The sequence below is a fragment of the Lissotriton vulgaris genome, chromosome 4_1, assembly GCF_964263255.1.
Source record: "Lissotriton vulgaris chromosome 4_1, aLisVul1.2, whole genome shotgun sequence".
Classification (NCBI taxonomy): Eukaryota; Metazoa; Chordata; class Amphibia; order Caudata; family Salamandridae; genus Lissotriton; species Lissotriton vulgaris.
In genome coordinates, this window is record NC_141691.1 from 159,632,754 (window position 1) to 159,656,450 (window position 23,697).

The following is a 23,697-nucleotide window of genomic DNA, read 5'->3' on the forward strand; positions in this document are numbered from 1 at the left end:
TGCCGGGAACTCGCCGAACCAGTGTTCATGTCAAAGTAGGTGGTTATTGCGTCAGCGAGTGTCGTGCGGAAGACCGTGTCGTCCAGTAGGTCCGGGGTGAGACGCCATGTTGGTATGGGTGTTGGAATCCTACCCCATTGGAACGTAACTTCTACCGGGTTGTGGTCAGATAAGGTCTTGCCCATATGTTCCGCCATGGTTAACGCCCCCATCAGTGTTTTAAGCGCAAAAAACTTGGTCTATCCTGGTATGTAACTTATGGGGTGGTGAGTAGAAGGTGTATTCCCTATTCAGCAAGCGTTTACATCGCCATGCATCCGGTAAATTCCATCCCTCTGCCCATTGCGCTAGCGCATCAGCCTGCCTTCTATTCTCAGTATCCTGTAGGGGGGGATGTGACCTGTCCAGCGAGATATCCAATACTGCGTTAAAGTCCCCACCTATAAGCCAGTGGTATTCTGCCCATTCCGCCAACACTCTATTAATGTTAGTCAAAAAGACCGTTTGGCCTGAGTTCGGCGCATAAATACTGCCTATCACAACAGGGGAGCCATCCAGCAACCCGCGGATGAATACATATCTACCTTCCGTGTCCAAACTCTTCTCCACTAGCTTAAAGGGGACTGAGTTCCTCAGCCACACAGCTGCCCCTCTCAAGAACGCAGAATAAGAGGCCACAAACAATTGCCCTTTCCAATTTTTAAGTAGCTTCCCACTCTCTGCACTATTCAGATGGGTCTCTTGGAGGCAAGCTATCTTAACGTTAAGATAGCTTGCCTCCAAGAGACCTTCGGTTGAGTTGTGCCAATAGTCTATGTCTCTTGTGGACAGACCCCATACCTCGAACGTTCCAGGTGCACATTTTATAGTCGTTAAGAGTCCCCATTCCGGTCTACAGCAGGCATAGTCAGTGGGCACTGCACCATGAAGAGTGTGTACATAATCTGCTGTGTCCCCAGTGCCAAAACAACATGCAAGCCCACAACTCCAAGGTCCCCAAGTGAAAACCCTCGGGGTCCAAACATTATTGCCCAACGTGGGCAAGGGTAGAACTAAGACATGTCTATGTGGCGGGGAGAGGGAACCACTTACACCAGTCCTGAGCTTGTTGGTGTTACTTCATTGTGCCATTGGCTAGTGCGTCCCTCACCCCCGATCGCCCCCTGCGCAAATTTCATACTTTACCAATCGAAGTCTTCTAATGGTGCGGTCAGAGTTCATTTGCCACTTGTGTCGTGATTTTGGGAAAGAGCTGCAGGCTATCAGCCGAGCCCGACACCTCCGTTTGCGTGTCAGAGCGGCTATCTGTGGCCGATTTGCCCCTTGCGTCCTGTGCCGCCATTGCGGCCTCCGTCAGTTGACCGATCTCCGTTGTCCTCCCAGATCTGGCCGGCGTTGTCCCTCCATTAGCCGATGACCCTTTCGCGTGTTCCTCATTCATGTCATTCTGACGCCGCTCCCCTTGGTGTGAAGGTCCTTCATCCTGGTCCTCTTCGAAAGGGTCCTGTGTATTTGGCGGTATCAGCGTTACTTCCATCCACTCTGCCGCTTCTTCAGGTGTGTCAAAGAAATATGACTTGTTGTCATACAGTATTTTAAGGCGAGCTGGAAACAGTAGAGCGTATTTCAGGTTTCGGTCCTGTAGCTTGCGCTTCACCCCCAGGAACGTTGACCTGGCTCTCTGTACTGCCGGGGTGAAGTCCGGGTACACTGAGATAGTCTTGTCTTCATATCGCAGCAGAGCTTTTTCTCTTGCCACTCTCAGCACTGAGTCTCTGTCTTTATAATGCAAAAGACGTACAATTAGCAGGCGTGGCGGCGCTCCCGGTCTAGGTGGCTTTGCCGGCATCCTGTGCGCCCTTTCCACACTGTACATCGGGGTAAGATCTTGTGGGCCCACAATCTTCTTCAGTCAGTCCTCCACGAATTGTGTGGGGTTCCTCCCTTCACTGCGCTCTGGAATTCCCAAAATTCGCACGTTGTTTCGGCGGGCACACCCTCCCGCGTCGTCCATCTTGTCCCAGAGCAGTTTGATCTGTTTCTCCATGTTTTCTATTTTCGTGGAGTGATCTGTTTGCTGCGGAATTAGGTCATCCAGCGCAATCTTATGTTCAGAGACCTTTTCTGCCAGTTTGTTGTGATCCGCCCTGAGGAGCAACAAGCCCGTCGTCATATTGCCCATACGCAGCTCCAGTGCCTCCCTGGATGCCTTTATTTCGGCCAGTATAAGGTCTAGTTTAGCGTCCTGCGTATTCTTGCCTGTTGGCGGTATAATCTCCATGTTGGAGGAGGCCAGTGGATCCTCCGATCCTGTAGATTGAATGTCTGCGTTGGTGCCGTGGTCTTGTACCTTAGCCCTATTCCTTCCCAGGGCCCTTGTCTGCAAGGCTGCGGCTGCAGTGCCCCTCTCTCGGATCTGGTGTCAGGGTATGCTCCGTTATCCTATAGTTGCCGTGTGCTCACACGGCCTTTTTTCAGGCGCTTGTACATATGTATGGGTAGATGCTCCACAGAGCTTCAGGGCTGCGTCCGTCACAAGCGTCAGGCTTCACCAGTGCCCCCGATTGATATTCTGCTGGGGTGCAGCCTGCATCCTTGCACTGAACTGGCGCCTCCCAACAACCCGAATATTCCTCAGGCGCATCACCCAGCGCACCCGGGAGTCGCACAGCTAGCAAATGCGAAGCCAATATCTCCCCGAGTCACTTCGGGCCGTGCCTCGTGTACTTTTCCGGACAGTCGTAAGTCTCTGTGGTATCGTGTGGACCCCACCTCTCAGATCGTACCAGGCACTGCGCAATGTTTCTGTACATTGAGTGTGCTGTAACCCGACAGTCTCTGCTCCACACCAACGCCTTTGTCGCCCTTATGTGGAGTTGCTTTATATTGACGGTAATATGGCGGTCAGCGCGGCCTGTAAAAAATGGCGTCAGCCCCTATGCTGTGATGGGTGTTGCCAGTTGACCTGGCACTGGGCTCACCGTCAGGTCTCGCAGGTGGAAGCCGCTGCAGTCAGGCCTTCAGACCCGCGTTTGGCGAGTCAGACGTGTTCGCTCCAGGTCCCGGTGCTCCAGGTGCCGCGTCCGGGGGACTCCAGGATTCCGCCTCTGCCAGCCCAGGGGACTCCCTCACTCCGCGAACCTTTTGCTTCCAGTGCTCGGCTAGCGACGGCTCCGCCTCAGTTCTCCTCGGATCGTTCAACCGTCACCAATCGCCGCTTCGCGTGGTTGCGTTTCGTACGCCTCCGATTAGCAGGTCTCTCCGCCGTCGGCTCGCCGCCCTACTTTAGTCTGCGGCTTCCGTCCAGGATCCAGGCCTCACAGGCGCCAGGCGCCGAGCCCGCTCACAAGTGGTTGTTAAGGCCAGCAGTTGGTCGTCGGGAGATCACCTTGTCTCCGGTGTTGCACAGGGATTAGATGGGCGATCGGGGAGCACGGGAAAACAGGATGTTTAGCCTATATTACGGGCAGTGGACGGAGCTACTCTAAAGCACGTCCGCCATGCTCGGCTCGTGGCCACGCCCCCGTGTTTTTAAGAGCCTCTAACTCAAGTTAAACACACTTCAATTGCCTGAAAACACTTACGTGCTCTAAAATATGAACTCAAAAGCGTCAAAAAATCACACGCGCCTTCTAATCACGGAGCGCTTCCTCTGCAAACAGCGCGTTCCATCAAATATGCTTCCCGCGAGTTAAAAAATGCTTAACATTCCTTACAAATGCAGCACAAACATGCAGGACCCCACACAATTGTATGCACACTAGATCCCCATTTAGCTAGGTCTGGAAAGTGTCTTCCTGCGTTCTGGCGGCTTGAGCGATTCCAGGAAATCCTCCTCAAGGGTCTTCAAAACGTTGTTCTTCTTCCTTTCCGGTTTAAAGCCAAGCACTGTTTGTTTTTGTGTGTGTCTATTTATAGGGGAACCAAGGGTGTGGTTTTTCGGTCGATCATGTGTTCCAAGCATGAACTGATCTGGGTTTAATCCATCACCATTCTTTAGCGCACTCAGCCACCCATGGTTTTGATGGATACCGTTGATGAAACGCCCTCACAAGTCTGAGGATGCTGGTTCCCATGAGGCACAGGGTCAGACTGATTTGCATATGGCCATGTCTGAACTGGGGTGGCTGAGTGAGCTAAAGAATGGTAATGGATTAAACCCAGATCAGTTGACTGGGGGTGAGTGTTTGATTTGCTTAAACGCTCCGTCCATCATCCCCTTTTGTTTCGCTTTGTTCGCCCTAAGTTGGCAGGGTATGCTCAGACGTGAGTCCCTTGCTCACTTCGCCACTGGATTCAAAATAGCCTGGCTGATGAGGATTATGAATCCGAAACCAGTCCCAGGATGCTTGTTTCCGGTCCAGGGAAGACATTGCTTGGCAGTTCGGGCTGGAATGTTCCCATGAGGCACAGGGTCAGACTGATTTGCATATGGCTTTGTCTGAACTGGGGTGGCTGAGTGAGCTAAAGAATGGTGATGGATTAAACCCAGATCAGTTGACTGGGGGTGAGTGTTTGGTTTGCTCAAACTCTCCGTCCATCATCCCCATTTGTTTCGCCATGATTAAGATATATAACAGAAGGATGTTGGCAAATGATACAGGAAAGGTGTGAGTTTCCTACATGAACCTGAGAATTCCTGATAGTCCTGCCCCTTAAAGGTGCAGCCACAGGACATGGTTTTGATGGATACCGTTGATGAAACGCCCTCACAAGTCTGAGGATGCTGGTTCCCATGAATTTTCTTCTGTTCCGTACCCCTTCCAAGCAATGAGATAATGTAATTCTCCTCTAATGCGAGCAGAGTCTAATACCTTAGATACTTCAAATTCCCAGTTATCTTGAATCTGAATAGGAGGGGGCGGAGGACCATCTCGAGTATCAGCAGAGAATGGTTTTATCAAGGATACATGAAATACGGGATGTATCTGGAAGTCTGTGGGAGGATCTAACTCGATGGTCACAAGATTAATCAGACATTTGACAGGAAAAGGACCCAGATACCTTGGATGAAATTTTTTAGAACCACTCAATCTCAGGTTCTTGATAGAAAGCCATACTCTGTTTCCTACTGTATAAGGGGGAGCAGGCCGCCTATGTTTGTCTGCCTGTGCTTTCATTTGACCGTAATAAGATTGCAGATGTTGTTGTGTTTGAACTTGTATTTTTTGCAACTTATCATGATGCTCTTCTACGGCTGGATCCTTAGAATGTATTGGTGTGTCTATTGGAAGCATACAGGGATGATAGCCTAAAAGACAGAAAAAGGGAGATACTCCGGTAGCAGAGTGTTTGGAGTTATTATATACAAATTTCACTACAGGCAGTGCTTTATCCCATTCAGTGGTCCAGGTAGACATTAGACAACGTAAGGTTTGTTCAATGGTTTGGTTCAATCGTTCAGTCTGCTCATCAGTTTGTGGATGATAAGCAGAAGATAAATGACAATCAATATTCAGAGATGAACAAAAGGTTTGCCAAAACATGGAAACAAATTGGGGGTCTCTATCAGAAATTATAATGGTTGGAAGGCTGTGTGCTCTAACAATGTGCTGAATGAATAATGCAGTTAGTTCCTTGGCTGAGGGTAGTTTCTTTAAGGGATGAAAATGGTCCATTTTGGTTAAATGGTCTATTACTACCCAAATGACGGAATACCCATTTGATGTTGGTAAATCAGTGACAAAATCCATACTGATTGTATGCCAAGGCATGGGTGGTATAGGCATGGGTTGTAATAAGCCAGCTGGTGTGACATGTTCCGCCTTGGCTTGGATACAGGTAGAACAAGATTGTACGTACTTTTCTACGTCCTTCAATAGTGTTGGCCACCAAAATGCTCTTTAACATAATTCTAAGGTTTTTTTGTAACCTGGGTGACTAGCCAAAGTAGAGTCGTGGATCCAGTGTAGCACAGTATGTCTGAAGGATTCTGTAGGAACAAATAATTTATCCTTAAAGTAAACCGATTTCCCGTTTCTATAGGTATCAGAAGGAATTGATACAGTATGTAGTGCCTGTTGTAAGGTGACTAGGAAATCCTTGGAATCGCACAAAGCAACTACCTTATGTTCAGGAATAATTGGATCAGCAGAACCATTTAGTTTATCTGCATTTGGATAGTTTAGTCGTGATAGAGTGTCAGCTTTTTGTTGTTCTTTTCTGGGTCTATAAGTGATAATGAAATCAAATTCATTAAAGAACAAAAGCCATTTTAATTGTCGTGGTGTTAAAGCCTTTACGTTTTGATAAAACTGGAGTTTACGATGATCAGAATATATTGTGATCGTATGACGAGCCCATAACAAGTAATGCCGCCATTCCTGAAAGGCTAGTTTAATTGCCAAAAGTTCCCTCTCGTCAACAGTATAGTTCTTTTCTGCAGGCAAAAGCTTTTTGGAGAAAAAAGCTACTGGATAGGGATGGCCAGAGTCAGGATCCCTTTGAGAATGAACTCCTCCCACAGCCACCTGAGAAGCATCGGCTTCCACAAAAAACGGTTGGGAGGAATCTGGATGACGTAAGATTGGGGCTTCAGTAAAAGCCGTTTTTAGAACCTGAAAGACTTGTTCAGCTTCTGCAGACCATGCATACCTAACTCCTTTCTTTAACAAACAGGTGATTGGAGACACTATGGAAGAGAACTAGGGAATGAAGCGTCGGTAGAAGTTAGCAAACCCCAGGAATCATTGGACGTCTTTTACAGAACCTGGGGCGGTCCAATTCAACATTGCTCGAACCTTGGAAGTGTCCATAGCAATTCCCTTAGGAGAAATGACATATCCCAAGAACTCAATGTTGGTAGCATGAAAAACACATTTTTCGAGTTTAGCAAATAAATGATGTTTATGCATCCTTTGTAGGACAGCCCTGACATGACCGATGTGTTCCTCAGTAGAAGAAGAATAAATGAGGATATCATCTATGTAACAAATGACAAAAACATCCAAAAAGTCCTGTAGAACTTCATTAATAAAGAATTGAAACGCTGCAGGAGCGTTGCACAATCCAAAGGGCATGACTGTGTATACAAACAAACCAAATTTAGTCCGGAAGGTGGTTTTCCACTCATCTCTGGCCTTAACTCTCATACGGTGGTAAGCACCTCTTAAGTCCAATTTTGTAAAGATGGTAGATTTTTGAATCTTATCTAATAGAACTGGGATCAGAGGAAGAGGATACCTGTTTTTAACAGTGACCTTGTTAAATGCGCAGTAGTCGATACAGACGCGCAATTCTTTGTTCTTCCTAGGAACGAAGAAAAGTGGAGAATTCCCCGAAGAAGTGGAATGTCGTATAAATCCCTTTAATAGTAAGTCATCGAGGTATTCTCTCAAATACAAAGTCTCTGGTTCAGAATGAGAATAAACCCGGCAGAGAGGCCGCTGGTACCAAATCTATGCGACAGTCATAGGACCGGTGGGGAGGCAATTGAGTGGCCTTTGACTCAGAAAAGACGTCCTGGAAGTCATTGTACTGAGCTGGCATAGAGACTGGTTGCAAGGGTTCCGTTGACTCAGATGTGGAGGCACAATGTAAGGGCATTACAGGTTGAAGTCTGTTTTTGTAACAATGATGCCAACAATGAGTTGAATCTAAAGCGATTGTGCGTTTTACCTAATCAATTTTTGGGTTATGTGTCTGTAGCCAAAGGATACCTAAAATGGCCCCAAACAAAGGTATGTCAATAAGATCAAACTGGATCTGTTCCGAATGACCGTCTTCACAGATCATTGTCAAGGGAGCTGTTTCATGGAGAATTAGACCAGAGGACAATTCTGAGCCATCTACAGCTCTGACTGGTTCTGGAGTATAGGTATATTCAAGGTGTTGGCCAGCCTAATATCTAGGAAATTTCCGGGAGCCCCTGAATCAAGAAGTATTGGTATTACCTTCTGAAGCTGGTTTAAAAAAAGCAAGGTCACAATGAGAGTCATATGACGCGGCTGTAATAACGGCCACCAGGTATGAAACCGTTTTGCCAGAGGTGGTTGATAAGGAGGTCTCAGACCTTATCAGGCTAGGGAGTTTTCCGAATGAGAGTCTTTTGGAACACCTTGTGGAGTGTCAGTAAGGCCTATTGCCTTACGAATAGTGTTTTTATGTTTAAAGTATTTTATTCAGCACAACATACAAGGACAAACATACATCATCAAGGAGCGACTAGGTAGGGCGGGCAAAGCCTCAGCCCCGGCGAAGAACTAACAGGTGCAGTTCGTGTGTGCCAGTCCAGTACAGCAGTACCTAGTATGCATTGTCGCAGCATGAGGTGACATTTCCATTGCACACACCCCCCCAAAACCCCAACTACCCAACTCCCCGGGCCCGACCCTCCCCCCACCCTACCCCCCCCCCCCACCCCTCGTCCAGTGCACGGACCCTAACCAAAAAGTACACCAAAGCCACTTCCTTCAGGGACAGCGAATCTCTCATCAATTCACGGGGCTGGCGTTGCCGGGCTCGTGAGCAGCAGTAGGCGGAGGTATTTGGGACAGGTAAGTTCTTTAAATTCTGAAAGCAGTAAGGAATGAAATGGTTGCCAAAGCTCATTAAACTGCGCTATATCTCCCGCCGCTGTGAGTGACAATTTCTCCATGCCCAACACGTGCCACAATCTATGGAGCCAGCCCGTGATAGAGGGTGTCGTGGAAGTGCGCCAATGTATCAGGATGTTTTGGACTGCTATTTGCCTTCCCCTACGGGATCTGAGTGGGTACATCAGCCCATTCGGGAGTCCTAGCAGGGTGTATGCTGGAAAGCGTGGTAGTTCAATGCCAAAATTGGAATCAACCTCGTCCAGCACTTCTTTCCAATAGTTTCCCAGGAGTGGGCAGTCCCATAGAATGTGCGTAAGTGTTCCCCGGTGCCCGCACCCTCGCCAACACGTGTCCTCTTTGCTACGGTCAAATTCGTGAACCCGCTCCGGTGTATAGTACCAATAGGTGGAGACCTTAGTCAGCGTGTCAGTGAGACCCATGTGGTATGCCGAATGCCTCGCTCTGTAGGATATGTGCTCCCATTCTTTAGGGCTCAATGTCCTTCCCAGCTCCCACTCCCAGCGTTCTCTCCCCGGGTTATAGAGGTGTGTTGAAGGCGGTTGTAGCAATTTATAGAGATCCGTAATCAATTTCGAATCCGATGTACGCGACAGTAGCCATTTTTCATACGGTAGGAGGAGCCTATCGGCCGTCTCTCGCACCTGTGGCTGAAGAGCCCAGTGGCGAGCTTGCATATAGCGGTGTCTCTCAGTCTCAGGGAGTGAAAACTCCTGGCGGAATTGCGGGAAGGGGACAACCCTCTCTGGGCCATACATGTGACACAGGGCCCTACACCCTGCCAGCCTCCATTCCTGGGGTAAAGTCTGGGTTGTCCACCAACGGTGTGAGTGGTGACAGGAACGAGGTGAGGCCATACGCAATGCTAGTGGCATCCCAGACCCGCAGGGGCACTCTTGTAACAAAAGAGGCGTACAAGTTTTTGGGTCGGTGAGTCCGGCGTAGAAATGGGATTTCCTGCAGGGGTCTGCCCGCCACCGCCTGGTCCTTAAAGAGCCAGTGCTTATCGGACTCCCACCTACTCCATTCCACGAGATAACGCAACTGCACTGCTTGGAAATATTTACGGAAATCAGGTATTCCCAAACCTCCCGCTTCAGGGGCCAACAGTGAGAGGGCCCTGCGCATCCTGGGCTTTTTCCCCTGCCATATAAAGCGCAAGACATCCGTCTGTAGATGCGGGATCCATTTGACCGGTGGTTGGAGCGGTAGGGCCCGGAACAAATAAAGCACCGGAGGCAGGACTGTCATTTTAATGGCGGCTATCCTGCCCAACCAGGTGAGGGTGCCGCGGTTCCATCGGCCCAATTCCTCCCTGATCTTAGCGCCCAAAGCCGTGTAGTTGGCCGATACCATGGCCGGCAGAGTGGGGGCTATCTGGATCCCCAGATAGGGTACCACCTCTGATGACCAAACTATGGGGAATTGGTTCTGTAGGTGGGCCCTAGTGGTCCATTCAAGGGAGATATCCAGGGCAACCAACTTTCCCATGTTCATTTTAACCCCCGCAACCGCTCCAAAGGAGGCCAGCTCCCCGATGCAGGCCGGCAGGGCCATTCTGGGCTCGTCAAGCGACAAGATGACATCGTCAGCATAGAGGCTTATAGCGTGTGTAAATCCTCCCATCTGCACCCCCGTCACCGCCGGATTGGCGCGGACCCGTTGGGCGAATGGCTCCATATACAGCGCGAAGAGTAAGGGCAAGAGCGCGCATCCCTGCCTAGTGCCTCTTTCGATGTTAAAGTCCCTAGAGTTATACCCATTCACGCGAACCATAGCAATCGGTTGTCTGTAGCAATTGAGGATCATGGAGCGGAACTTATCCCCTATGCCCACCTTCACCAGAACTCGTTCCAGGTAAGGCCAGTGCACCCGGTCGAACGCCTTCTCCGCGTCCACCGCCAGCATCATTCTTTCCCCCGGAATCCGGGAGGCTTTCTCTAGCAGGTGGACGATCCGTTTCGTGTTGTCAACCGTCTGCCTCCCGGGGACAAAACCAGCCTGATCAGGATCTATGAGACCGGGTAAGTGAGGGGCTAGTCGGGCGGCCAGGATTCCCGTGTATAATTTTAAATCGACATTCAGAAGAGATATCGGTCTATAAGATCCACAGTGCATCGGGTCCTTCCCAGGTTTGGGGATAACTGTAATGGAGGCCCGTAGAAGATCAGGCGGGATGGCCCCCGGTTCAGCAAACGAGTTGAAAAGACGAGTAAGGATAGGGGCCAGCGACGTGCAAAATGTTTTGTAAAAGAGCGAGGTGTATCAATCCGGACCTGGCGCTTTGCCATGTTTAAGCCTGGCGATGGCAGAGATCCCTTCCTCTATCTTGATATCCCGATTGAGATGCTCCACCTGCAAGGGATCAAGGGAAGGCAAGGAGACCGAATCCAAATAAGCGGCCATGGCCGTCTCATCCGGTGGCTCGCTAGTGTAGAGATCCGCATAAAACCTGCGGAATACGGCTGCAATGTCAGCGTCTTCCGTCTTCACCATCCCCGTAGGGTCAGAGATCTCCTTCACCAGATGACTCTGGCGCGCTACTCAGAGCCTGTTGGCCAGCAATCTGCCGCAGCGGTCCCCCCCCTGTATAAAAGATATGGTGCAACCGGAGTGCAGCGTACTCCGCTCGGTCCAGGTCCAGGGCTGCCAGGAGCTTTCTCGCTTCCTTGAGCTGCCGCCAAATTCTGGGGGCCCCTGTCCGTCGATGTATCTGTTCGAGCTCACGGACCCGATCGGTGAGTTCTTCCCTATTGGCCTGTCGCTCTTTATTTTCGGCAGAGGAGATCGCCAAAAATTCCCCCCGGAGGACTGCTTTCAAGGCTGCCCACTGTGTGGCCCGGGCGGTGTCAGAGTTGTCATTGTTATGTTATGTTAAAAAGCGTTTATATAGCGCTCGGCTACTCTAAAAGAGTGTCCCGGCGCTTTCCACAGGCAGCTACAGTGTATAACAACATAACAAGAAAAACAGAAACCCAAAGGAAAAGGAAGAAAGCCACCTAAACAGAGAGATTAAAAAGCCAAGTCTTCAAATTCTTTCTGAATTGAAGCAGATTGGGAGTACTGCGAAGTGCCAGTGGGAGCGAGTTCCACAGCTGGGAGGCCTTGAGGCTGAAAGAGCGCCCCCCAATCCGGGCCTTCCTCACGCGTGGAACCACAGCAGTGAAGAGGGATTCCGAACGCAGTGAGCGGGCAGGGCGATAGAAAGCCAATCTCTTCTGCAGATATCCTGCGCCTGAGCCAAACAGAGCTTTGTGCACCAGCGTCAGGGATTTGAACATAATCCGCTTCCGGATCGGGAGCCAATGAAGCGTCTGCAGAAGACCAGAAGCCCGTGCGCGTCTATGCAGACCAAAGATTGCGTGAGCTGCAGAGTTCTGCGTCACCTGCAGACGCTGGACCAAGTAGTCTGGAAGGCCTAGGAAAAGGGCATTTGCATAGTCTAGCCTGGATCCAATGAGCGCCTGCACCGTAATCCGTCTGTGCTCCGCAGATAGTAGAGGTAGAAACTTGCGGAGCATTTTCAGAATGCCGAAACAGGTGCCGGCCAGGCCAAGAACATGCGCTCTAAGAGAGAGCTTGTTATCAAGCTTAACGCCAAGATTTTTGGCCACCAAGGAGGATTGTGCCGGAGGACACATGGCGGCCGGCCACCACTGCCGCCACTCGGGATCGATGACACAGCCGAAGAATAACACCTCCGACTTACTGGAGTTGGCCTTCAGACTGTTCCGCTGGAACCAGCCAAAGACCATATCCAGGCAGTCCCGTATTCTCTCCCCATCAAATGGCTGGTCTTTAGCACATGTGAAGAGGAGTTGCGTGTCGTCGGCGTAGGACACGATCTGGGCTCCGTAAGCCTCCACCGCAGCCGCCAGGGGGGACATAAAGATGTTGAACAATGTCGGGCTCAACACCGACCCCTGTGGAACCGCAACTCCCAATGGCGGCATCTCGGCGGAGCTCTGGGAAACCCAGACCGTCTGGCGGCGGTCCTTCAGAAAAGATGTAAACCATCTGAACACCGTCCCCCTTAGGCCGATGTCATGAAGCCTGGCGAGGAGCGCCTCATGGGGGACGGTGTCGAAGGCCGCCGACAGGTCCAACATGACTAGCATGGCCTTGCCACCCACATCCAAGGTCTCCCTGATGATCTCAGAGACCTCCACCAACGCCGTTTCCGTACTAAAGTTCGGACGGAACCCGGATTGGGATGGATGGAGCACATTGTTGGATTCTAAGAGGCTCGACAAGCCGCCATGAACATGTTTCTCAGTGATCTTGGCCAGGGCCGGGAGAAGTGAAATTGGCCTGTAATTGGCCAAGACCTCGGCATCAAGACCAGGCTTTTTCAGGAGGGGGATCACCATCGCCCTTTTCCAGGTGCGTGGGACACTCCCCTCCCTCAAGGAGGCATTGAGGATCGGGTTGACCAGGGGATTCACCACTGCCGCCATCCCGGCCAAAAATTTGGCAGGGCAGGGGTCAAGTGGGGAGCCAGATTTAAGACTGGCCAGCAGAGCCCGGGACATATCACTGGAGACAGGTGGAAAGTCCGCCAGTACTGCCGTAGGCAGGGACGATGTTCCAAGTCCTGCCCCGAGGCCACCGCAACCCTCCACCAAGCTCTCAGAGAAGGAGGCTGAAAAGTAGAGGTGGAGGCAGGGTTCTTGAGTAGAAGTTTATTAAGATACAGGTAAGAACAGGTGGTGCCAGGAAGCACAGCTGTACAGCAACGAGTCAGGCAGCAACTGACTCTACAATCAGAATACATACTATGTCATACTGAGTCATACCCATTCTAAAGGTAGGCTCGCACCAACACGAGCCTTAAAGGAAAACACAAGGAAATAAAGTACGATACAACACATCCCCCCCCTCACAACCATTCTAAAGGTAGGCTCGCACCAACACGAGCCTTAAAGGAAAACACAAGGAAATAAAGTACGATACAACAGAGGCCTGAATTGCCTTAATCTTGTCGGTGAAAAAAGTGGCAAGATCACACGCCCATGCATCCGGTGATACAGGCGGGGGTGAATAGGAAGTAGGGGCCGTGAACTCCTTCACAATCGTGAAGATCTCCTTACAGGAGTTCGCCGCCGCCTCAATCCTCCTGGCAAGGTATTCCCACTTGGCACCAAGAATGTCACGATGATAGGCCTTCACCGCCGATCTATAGGCGAGTTTAGCCTCCCCATCATATTGAAAGCGCCAGGCCCGCTCAGCAACCTTGCATTGACTGCGAGCCATACGCAGCGCCTCCGTAAACCACGGCGCCGATTGCCGTATCGCCGAGGACCGGGTGGTTGCCCTTGGGGCAAGATCATCTAACCTCTCAGTCAACCATAGCTGTAGGGCCTCAGTGTCTCTTTCCGGGTCCCCCGAGAGGGGACATGGATGTTCCGTGAGCGCCTGCTCCAACATAGCAGGCGTCACTCTGTGCAACGCTCTCGAGGCCGATCTGGGCCTTGTGAGTTAGATATTCCCGGATCGTGTCTTCAATGCGGTCCACCACAACCTTCCTGTGCAACAGGGTGACGCGGAGGCGCCATGTTCTGGGAGGGCGAGCTGTCGGAGGCAGACACAACGTAGCATCGACCGGGGCGTGATCCGATAGAGACAACACGCCCATATCCGACCCCGAGACCAGCGCTTGCACCGGAGACGTGACCAAAAGGTGGTCTAGCCTTGCATACGTCTTGTGTGCGTGGGAATAATACGAATAATCCCTGTCTATGGGGTGCATGTGTCGCCAAAGATCAAGGATATCTACCTCCGCCAGCCGCGCCCTACAGCCGGCGGAGAACTCCCCGACCTGCGGGGAGCGCTGCGCCGACCTATCCATAGCGGAATCAAAGACCATGTTAAGATCGCCCCTGAGAATAATATGTCTATCTTGCGAGGCAGTAATATCCTCAACCGCCGATTGTAGGAAACGTTCCTGCCGTTCATTAGGGCTGTACAAGGACCCGATCGTAAAAGTAAGACCCCCAATCCTAAACCGGTATGCCAACAGCCTGCCTTTCTGTTCGGTGAACTTGTAGAGGATCTCCCCTTTAACCCCTTCCATGCTGATGACGAGCTGGGCTCGTCATGGCGTAGCCTCCTCGCACGCTGATGACGAGCCCAGCTCGTCACGTAACACGCGATTTACAAAATCTCAGCGTGCGAGCGGAATTCCGCTAGCGCGCATGAGGTTAAAGTGTCTGGCCATCAGTATTGCTGTCTTAGTGGCACAGGAAGAAAAGAATTGGGACGGGAACTTCTGGGAGCGCATTCTGTGTGTGTCCTGTGGCAGCAGGTGTGTCTCCTGAAGGAGACATATGTCCGCACGTGTATTTTCCAGGAGAGAGAGCACTGCCCGCCGTTTGACAGGATTATTCAAACCCCTGACGTTCAGGGTCACAACCTTAAAAGTGTCAGGAGGCATCGGGAAAGATGTGGAAGAAGGCGTGAAGACCTAGCTCAGATAAGGCGGTGTGTATAAGCGTCCCCAATGGTACCAGAGGCTGCAAGGCAAAGAAGAGAGTGTAGGTGTTTGCGCAGCTTCCTCGTTCAGGCAGACCAAGGTGTATGAAATTCGCCAGATTATCTAGTAGCCGCACAGTGCCCTGGACGACCCACCCCCCCTTCCCAACTCCCGGATCCCCTCCCCCTTCCTCCCTCCACCCCTCCATCCCAACTCCCCAACTGTCCCCAACCCCGACCCGCAACTGCAACCACCCCAACAACCTCCTCCCCTCCCCCACTGCTCCCCAACTGTTCCCAAGATTCCATTGTCCCAGTCCGGTCCTCAGCGGACAAGTCTGCGGAAAGTTACTCAAGTGGACGTCCAGCCACTGCCCGCCCCCCCACCCCGAGCCCCCAAACCTGCATTGTCAGAATGGCTATGTCGATCTCCCCCCGGAGAATATTCAGGCCGTCAGAGCGACTTCAGTAGGCGCCGTGTCTCCAGCCACTTCTTGAACTGCATTGGCCATGTCCGCTCGGATAGTGGGTGAGTCTAGACGGGCAGAAGAGGTAGAAGACCTGCGTGCTGGGGTCGATTGCCAACCGTCTCTGGTAGCACGCCGTCGACGGGGAGTGGGAGTCGTGTCATCTGTCGCGGTAATGCCAAGTACCCCGCAGGTGTCCTGGAGGGAGCGAAGTTGATGCAGAGTCCCGTTCCATCGGAAAATCAAGCGGAAGGGATGGCCCCATGAGTACTGCGTATTGTGATCCCTCAGGAAGTCAGTAGCGATTTTGAACCCCTTACGCTTCTGGAGAGTTATTACCGAGAGGTCCTGATAGAGAGCAACCTGGTGCCCCCGGAAGCGCAGGGACTGCTGCTGACGTGCTTCACGAATGATCCGCTCCTTCAGGGGAAAGTCCGGTAGGAGAGCCAATATATCAGGAGGAGGCGCAGAGGCCCTGCGAGCCGGGCCTACCCTGTGAGCCCTGTCTATTCTGATGACAAAGTCATCCGGCTCTCCCAGTATCTCTCTGAAGAGTTCCCTGAGATACCCAGCAACGTCCTCGCCCTCGTCTCTGGATGGAATTCCCCGGACCCGTATGTTGTTGCGACGGGACCGGTTCTCGAGGTCTTCGTTATGCGATTGTAGGTCGAGTTGCTGATCCCGTAGGCGCAGCACCTCCTGCTGCAGCTGTGCAATCTCCTCGTCCCTGGAGTGACCGGCTTCTTCCAAAGTGGCCACTCGCTCGCCAAGACCATCGACCTCTCTTCGCACCTCACGGACCTCCCCTGCGACTTCCTGCTTTAGCGTTTGGAAATCTTCCCTAAGCGAGCTGAAGAGGGATTCGAGGATGGATCTAGTCACTGGGGGTTCTCCACCCGCTGTCCCTTGGGAGCTGCTCGAGTGGCCCGGTGATTGTTGCCCCCTTTCTTGTCGCACTGGGCCTCTGTTCAACATTTCAGGCAGTGTCCGGTCCCCCTTCCTGTTACCTCTGTTACCGGCCATAACGCCAGTGAGGGAGCGCGCTGTCGCCTCCCAAGCTCCGTAGCTAGCCTTACTCCTGGTATCGGGCATCTCAAACCCGGCTTGCCGCAGGTCCCGCTGATCAAACCGGTGGCTGGGTGGGTAACCCTCGCATCGGAGGAGCTCCGGACTAGGCCCGATATCACGTGTGGGCCGTTCTGGCGTTCCGAATCAAAGTTCGTTGTGTCCTAACGGCAGACACACGTGCCCCCAACCAATTATGGAGCCTGCTCTGTTCCTCTAATGGACCGTCGACGCTGGGGGGCCGCTGCAGTGGGGATCTCCGTTGGGGTGCACCTCCCCAGTCGGTGCGGCAGTCAGCTGCGAAAGTTCCAAGCCCAATCTATTGGCCAGCCGCCGCCGCTGGGAGGAGTCTGCCTCAAAGGAGCCAGCCTCTAGGTCTCACACGGTGGTCTTCGTCGATACTCCGGGTCCGGTCTCCCTCCTCTGGGCGCTGGGCCTCTGCGCCTCTCCACTGGGCGCTGTACTCTGCCACAGGGGATTCCGCTCCCGCTCCGCGACAACCTCCGCTTCCGGAAGAAGCGCGCGGCAAGGGCGTGTACCACTAGGCCTCATCCCCGGCCTCGCGTAGTTTCTTGCGTCGGCATTCCGGTTCCCATTCGCACACCTCCGGGCATCTGTACTCAGCCGCTCAGAGCCGTGGCCAGCCACAGGGACTCCAACTACGGACCTCTAACGCGTCTCCGCTACCGGTGAAACTTCGCTTCAGGAGAGTTTGCCGCTGGGCCTCAACCCCGGTCTCGCGTGAAGATCAGACCCGGGGACCTCGGTTAACAGCTTGTCGCCACCGAGCACTGGACATATGCACCTCTCCGTGCGGTACTGGGGTCCGCTGAGGCGAGTCCTGCCTCAATACTCCAGCCAGCCGCTCCACCGCAGGACTTCCCCGGGCCGATTCGGGCCTCGTGGCCGCGGCCCGCAGTCTTCTCGCGGAGCCGGCTCAACCTCCGCACCCACTCCTCGGGCTTTCAGGCAGCGGTTCTGAGGGCTACCAGCACCACAGATGTTCTTGCAGGAAGATCTCGCAATCCCTTAGCAGATCCCCGGCCTTTTGGGGGGAGATCTGCAAATAAAGGCGGTAAAGGGGCTCGGGTTCACGGGAGCTCGCAGAGAGTGCGACCGCTCACTAAGCCATCTTGGCCACGCCCCTGAATAGTGTTTTTTACTAAACACTCCTTAGCGAAGTGTCCGGCTCGACCACAATATAAACACAGATGAAGCAGACACCTCCTATCTTTCTCCTCTTTTGTCAAAGGTCCCCTGATTCCTCCAATTTGCATTGGCTCAGAAGAATCGGTCAGGGTAAGATCTTTCTTTTCATTTTTTACTACTACCACTCGGGTTAGATCCCCCCCACACCCCCAGAGTCTTTTCTCCTTGTTCTTCACCTAAACGGTGATCAAGACGAACCACTTCATTAATGAATTCTAACAATCTGTAGGAGGGTTAACTATTTGGGCTATAACATATTTTATGTGTTTCGAAGACCTCGGTAAAATAATGAAGTGCTCTTTTCTTCAGGCCACTCTGTTTCAGCGAGAAGTCGATTAAAAGTGGTTATATAGGATAGTAGATCTTGTTTTCCCTGTTTTAGGTTTAGTAACTCGTTATCGCTTGCCTGTACAAATCGATGTCTAGCAAAGAGTTTCTGCATAGTGTCCTTAAAACGTTGGAAACTGTGTAAGATTGGATCGTCTCGATCCACATACGGAATGGACCAGGTAGCGGTAGTGCCCTTAAATAAGAAAGAATGAACGCAATTTTAGTTGTGTCATCAGGAAATGCAGATGGGCGACACAAAAAGTGCAACTGGCACTGATTCATAAAAATGTGGAATTTTGCTTGATCTCCGAAAAAGCGTTTGGTGGGGCTAAGGGAACAGGAGTAGGAGTAGTGACAGAAACAGTTACTGGTTGACTACTTGAAGTGGATGCGTCTGAGCTAGTAGGCGTAAACTGAAAACGTGGAGCATGAATCACCTGCTTGGGACGAACTGAACCATCATCCCAAGGTGATTCCCTAGGTTTATACCGCTCTATCTCGCTCTGTAGATGGTAGTTGGTTTGCTTTAAGACAGCAACCTCATGCTGTAACGTCTCAAAAGCTTTAGCTAGTTCTCGAACGGAAGTATTCTCAATAGCAGGGACATCCATCACCCAGGCAAGTAGTATTTTTGTGGCTTGGCTTTATGTCAGATGAGACTCCAGCCATTCACCTGAATGTCCAGGAAGATTTGCAGGGGCGATGCTGATTCTCCTATCCTTTTGAAACAATCCCCAAAGCTACTGAAGTAACAGCAGGCTTGGCAATTATTTCAAAAGGGAAGGGGTTTGGGATAAACAGAGAGAAAAGAAAAGACACTGCAACCGTCTGCCACCTGGACCAGCCAGGATCCGAGTTCTTGTAAGCAGGTGTTGTGTGTTGTATCTTCTATCTGTGGAACAATAAGTGAATTGAAATTAGAGGTTTAATTAGCTTAATTCACTTCTAAATAGAATTGAAACTACACTCAAGATACCTTCTAATAATTGTTGTTTCACCTTTACTCTCTCTGTGTTTAGGACTGACTGTATGTTGAATTGTCGGAAATCTTAAATGACTTATTACTGTTCAAGGAAACACAAAATGCTATGAGAATGGACATATACTTTTCCACATTTGTTGAATACAATTCTTAGAGTTTAACCCAGTGAAATAAGTAGAAAAATACCTAAACTTCAAAAGGAAAAAGTTCACAGTTGAAGATTCACCCAAGTGTCCTTAGAACGAAAATGGAATTTCACATAAACATTTATCAGGATCTGCTTTTCTGGAGCCTCACAAAGCTAAATGTCACTGCCAAGGTTTAATCACATTGTCCTGCAATGTTGGTCTTTTATAAGTCACTCCCAAGGTTTAGTCACAATGTCCTGCTATTCTGGTCTTTCATAAGTCTTTATGTACGTGACCCTTATTAAGAGGTTGGTTTTCCTTTAAGACTCAAATGCTCTTTTCTTATACTTGATTTACTCTATTAAAGTCCAATCAAGTCACTCAATCCTTGGAAATGCTGAAGCAACTATAAAATATGAACTCAAAAGCGTCTATAAATTACACGCGCCTTCTAATCACACGCGGTACAAAAGGGGTTGGTGATGGACGGAGCATCTGAATCAATCAAACACTCACATCCAGTCAAAAGATCTGGGTGTAATCCATCACCGTTCTTTAGCCCACTCTGCCACCCCAGTTCAGACATGGCTATATGCAAATCAGTCTGACCCTGTGCCTCATGGGAACAGTCCAGCCCGAACTGCCAAGCCATGTCTTCCCTGGACCGGAAACAAGCTTCCGAGGACCGGTTTCTGGCATTCCAGCCGTCTTCAGCCCGGCTTGCTTGAATCCAGTGGCAAAGTGAGCAAGGGACTCACGTCTGAGCATACCCTGCCACACTTATGGCGGCTAAAAGCGGTACAAAAGGGGGTGGTGATGGACGGAGCATCTGAATCAATCAATCAAACACTCACACCCAGTCAAAAGATCTGGGTGTAATCCATCACCGTTCTTTAGCCCACTCTGCCACCCCAGTTCAGACATGGCTATATGCAAATCAGTCTGACCCTGTGCCTCATGGGAACAGTCCAGCCCGAACTGCCAAGCCATGTCTTCCCTGGACCGGAAACAAGCTTCCGAGGACCGGTTTCTGGCATTCCAGCCGTCTTCAGCCCGGCTTGCTTGAATCCAGTGGCAAAGTGAGCAAGGGACTCACGTCTGAGCATACCCTGCCACACTTATGGCGGCCAAAAGCGGTACAAAAGGGGGTGGTGATGGACGGAGCATCTGAATCAATCAAACACTCACACCCAGTCAAAAGATCTGGTTTCTAATCACAGAGCGCTTCCTCTGCAAACAGCGCGTTTAGTCAAATATGCTTCCCGCGAGCAAAAAAATGCTTAACATTCCTCACAAATGCAGTGCACACATGCAGCGCCCCACGCAATTGTATGCACACTAAATCCCCACTTAGCTAGGTCTGTAAAGTGTCTTCCTGCATTCTGGCGGCTTTAGCGATTCCAGGAAATCCTCCTCGTGGGTCTTCAAAACGTTGTTCTTCTTCCTTTCCTGTCTTTGCGGTTTAAAGCTACGCACTGTTACTTTTTGGGTGTGTCTATTTATAGGGGAACCAAGGGTGTGGTTTCTACGTCGATCACGTGTTCCAAGCGTGATATTAATTTTAACTGACAATGATGCACTGTACAATATACAAACAAGCATTGGCACAATGCAATATATAAACAAGCATTGACAAGAACAAGAGTTTAACACAATGTGAACATGATTTATAGTCACAAAATGTTTTCCTTAACCACACAGGACATGATTAAGATATATACCAGAAGGATGTTGGCAAATGATGCAGGAAAGGTGTGAGTTTCCTACATGAACCTGAGAATTCCTAACAGTAGGTGTATCACTGTGATAAAGTGTGCACGTTGTTTAAGTACAGTTCCTTTAGAATATTAATAAGCACCAAAGTTACCAGAATAAATAAAGTACAGAAAAAATGTTACCATAACATGTGTAAAAACATGTTAGAAGGCAATTTGTGATGCCATAGGTGAATTAATAGATGCTGTGAAAACAAAAATCCTTACCAAAACAGCTTAAAAGAATATAAACTTAGCCAAACAACTGCCTTGCTTGTAATAACTCTTGTAGATCAGAGGAGGCGTTAACCCAAGAAATCCCTTGAGTCAGCAACCTCCGTGATCCAACGAGGTACTGCAAGGGTTAAACTACACTTCCAACGTCAACATGGCGAGACGGAAAAAAACGCCCAATAATTTATCTGTTAGCAGATGCTTCCGCTGACCTGCCGTGAAAGACAACAGCCAGAGGACGTCTCATGAGGTCAAAAGTTGCGATATACTGACGGAGAACAAATCCAAAAAATCCACGAAATACTCGAAGATATTGTGGTTCTCCCGCTCGTCGTCAGAGTTGGAAAGTGAAGAAATAACAAACCAGGGAAACACACAATGCAGTAACGTAAGGTTTTCTCTTTTTATTCATGCCACTGGAGTATTGCAGAACTTGCACATATCGAGTAAAGAGGAGGTGCAGGCGTTACCTTATTTAAAGATGTTGGATGTTGGGGGGTGTGGTGGGTTGGTCTCTAATAGATTCAGGGGAGATGCTGCCTGAGAGTGTTAGGGGGCATAGGGGAGTAGCTTCAGCTTTGGTGGACATAGGCAGGAGGTCCTTACTCTTAGACTTTGTGCTGTATTGACCAGCGCTCCAACGTAGGTAAGATTGAGACAGCGGGCGCTGGGGGTGCGTAGATGGATTGGAGTCGTGCACCTGCTCTTTGAGGATGGTGAATAGGTCATCACATTTTTTGAGATCCTTATTTGGCGCTTGGATCAGAATAGTGCCATTTTTATAGATTGTAATGGTAAAGTCAGCTCTTAGGTTTTGGGTGGGAGCGATCGTGAATTTAGCACCATACGGAATGTTTCTGGTTTCACGTATGTTAGGTAAGTTTATTATGGCTGCCCTCCATAGTGTTCTTTTTCTAGTGTGGCATATAAGGTCACTAACAATGGTGCCCTTTTACGAGTTAAAGTACAGGTCGGAGATCAGAGTCTCAGGATGTCTTCTCAGAAGATTGTGCTTGAAAGATTTTGTTGCGGTCTTGGATAGGTTGGATGGGTATATGATAGTGTAAAAGTTGCCTCCTGCTGCATTCCGGCATGAGCCTGCCATACTGGTGGGAGAGAGGAAAGAGGGTATAGCAAGGTGAACAATTTTTGACAGACGAAGGAGTGGTTCTAACCGTTTTCTCTGTGAATTCCCTGATGACATTTAAAGATGGCTGCTATGTTGCAGGGGTGTCAGGAAATAAAAAGGCCTACATTAGTTACAGAGGACAGGAAGCTAAGACCTATAACCAATTTGGTTGCTGCCAGATCATGAGGAGGAGCAGGGGGTCAATCAGGGACGGCCATTTTGGAAGCATGAAAACAAATAATAGAGCTGGTGCAAAGGGGAGGCCCTTGTGGAAAATTGAGATATACAACAGAGAAATATGGAGCCGCAGATCCAACTCAAAAGCATGGGCCCGGTCAAGGACCAGGATTCAGCACTTTAAGGAAGGCTGTGGGGCACTGGCATGAACGCCATGTCATGATCACAGGTTAAAGAGTTCGCCCATTATCATCCCTACTTTTCTTGGTAGACTAAGTAAGGTTGTAATACATGACTGTTTCTGTATTAATGAAGTGGTTTACTTACACTGGATACTTAATTTGCTTTAGACAATATACTGTGAGGAATTGAGACCTCAAGACTTAACATGTTGCAGACTGTGTACACCATCACAGTTTATAGAGTAATCCCATTATCATCCCTATTTATTTTGCTGGAATATATGACGGTTTCCGTATTAATAAAGGGATTTACTCGCACTCGATACTTAACATGTTGTAGACTATGCACAGTGAGGAATGGAGACCTTGAGACTTAACATATTGTGGACTTGGTATAATAAGGAACTGATACTAAATGCTACTGTCCCCACCTAGCTATGTCACAGAATTCATTTTCACATTGTGTTACGCTTCCTAAAATGCTTTGGATCTGATGCTAGCGAGAATTGAGACCGACTACCTTGTCCGTACCAAGCCTAAGAATTTATAGTTAAATATGAGGTTCACCCAGTTATGTCACGAAATTCACTATCACATTGTCACACATCACATGTCACAAAACACACGATCATGTTAATTAGTTTGGGTCAGAACGACAAAGCTCTTGGATATCAAGATAAATGTCTTACAAGGATGTACTTATGTATAAACACCGCATGCACGTTGCCACAAATGTCACACTTGTTTGGTAGTGCACCGCAATGCTGTCATGTGCCCCTGCAGATACAGATTACTAGGAGATAGCGTTTAATCTTATGGACTTTCCACCAGCCCGTTGCCACCAACATTCCGCTAGTTCACAATACTATTGATTCCAGTGCACAGTGCTCTCGATACACCACTCTTAGATGGCGCCCAAAATGGGTTAAGGGATTCCAGTGCCCTGGGGGTCCCGATACACCACTCCAAGATGGCACCCAAAATGGGCTCAGTACCGGTTTAGTCCGCCCTCAT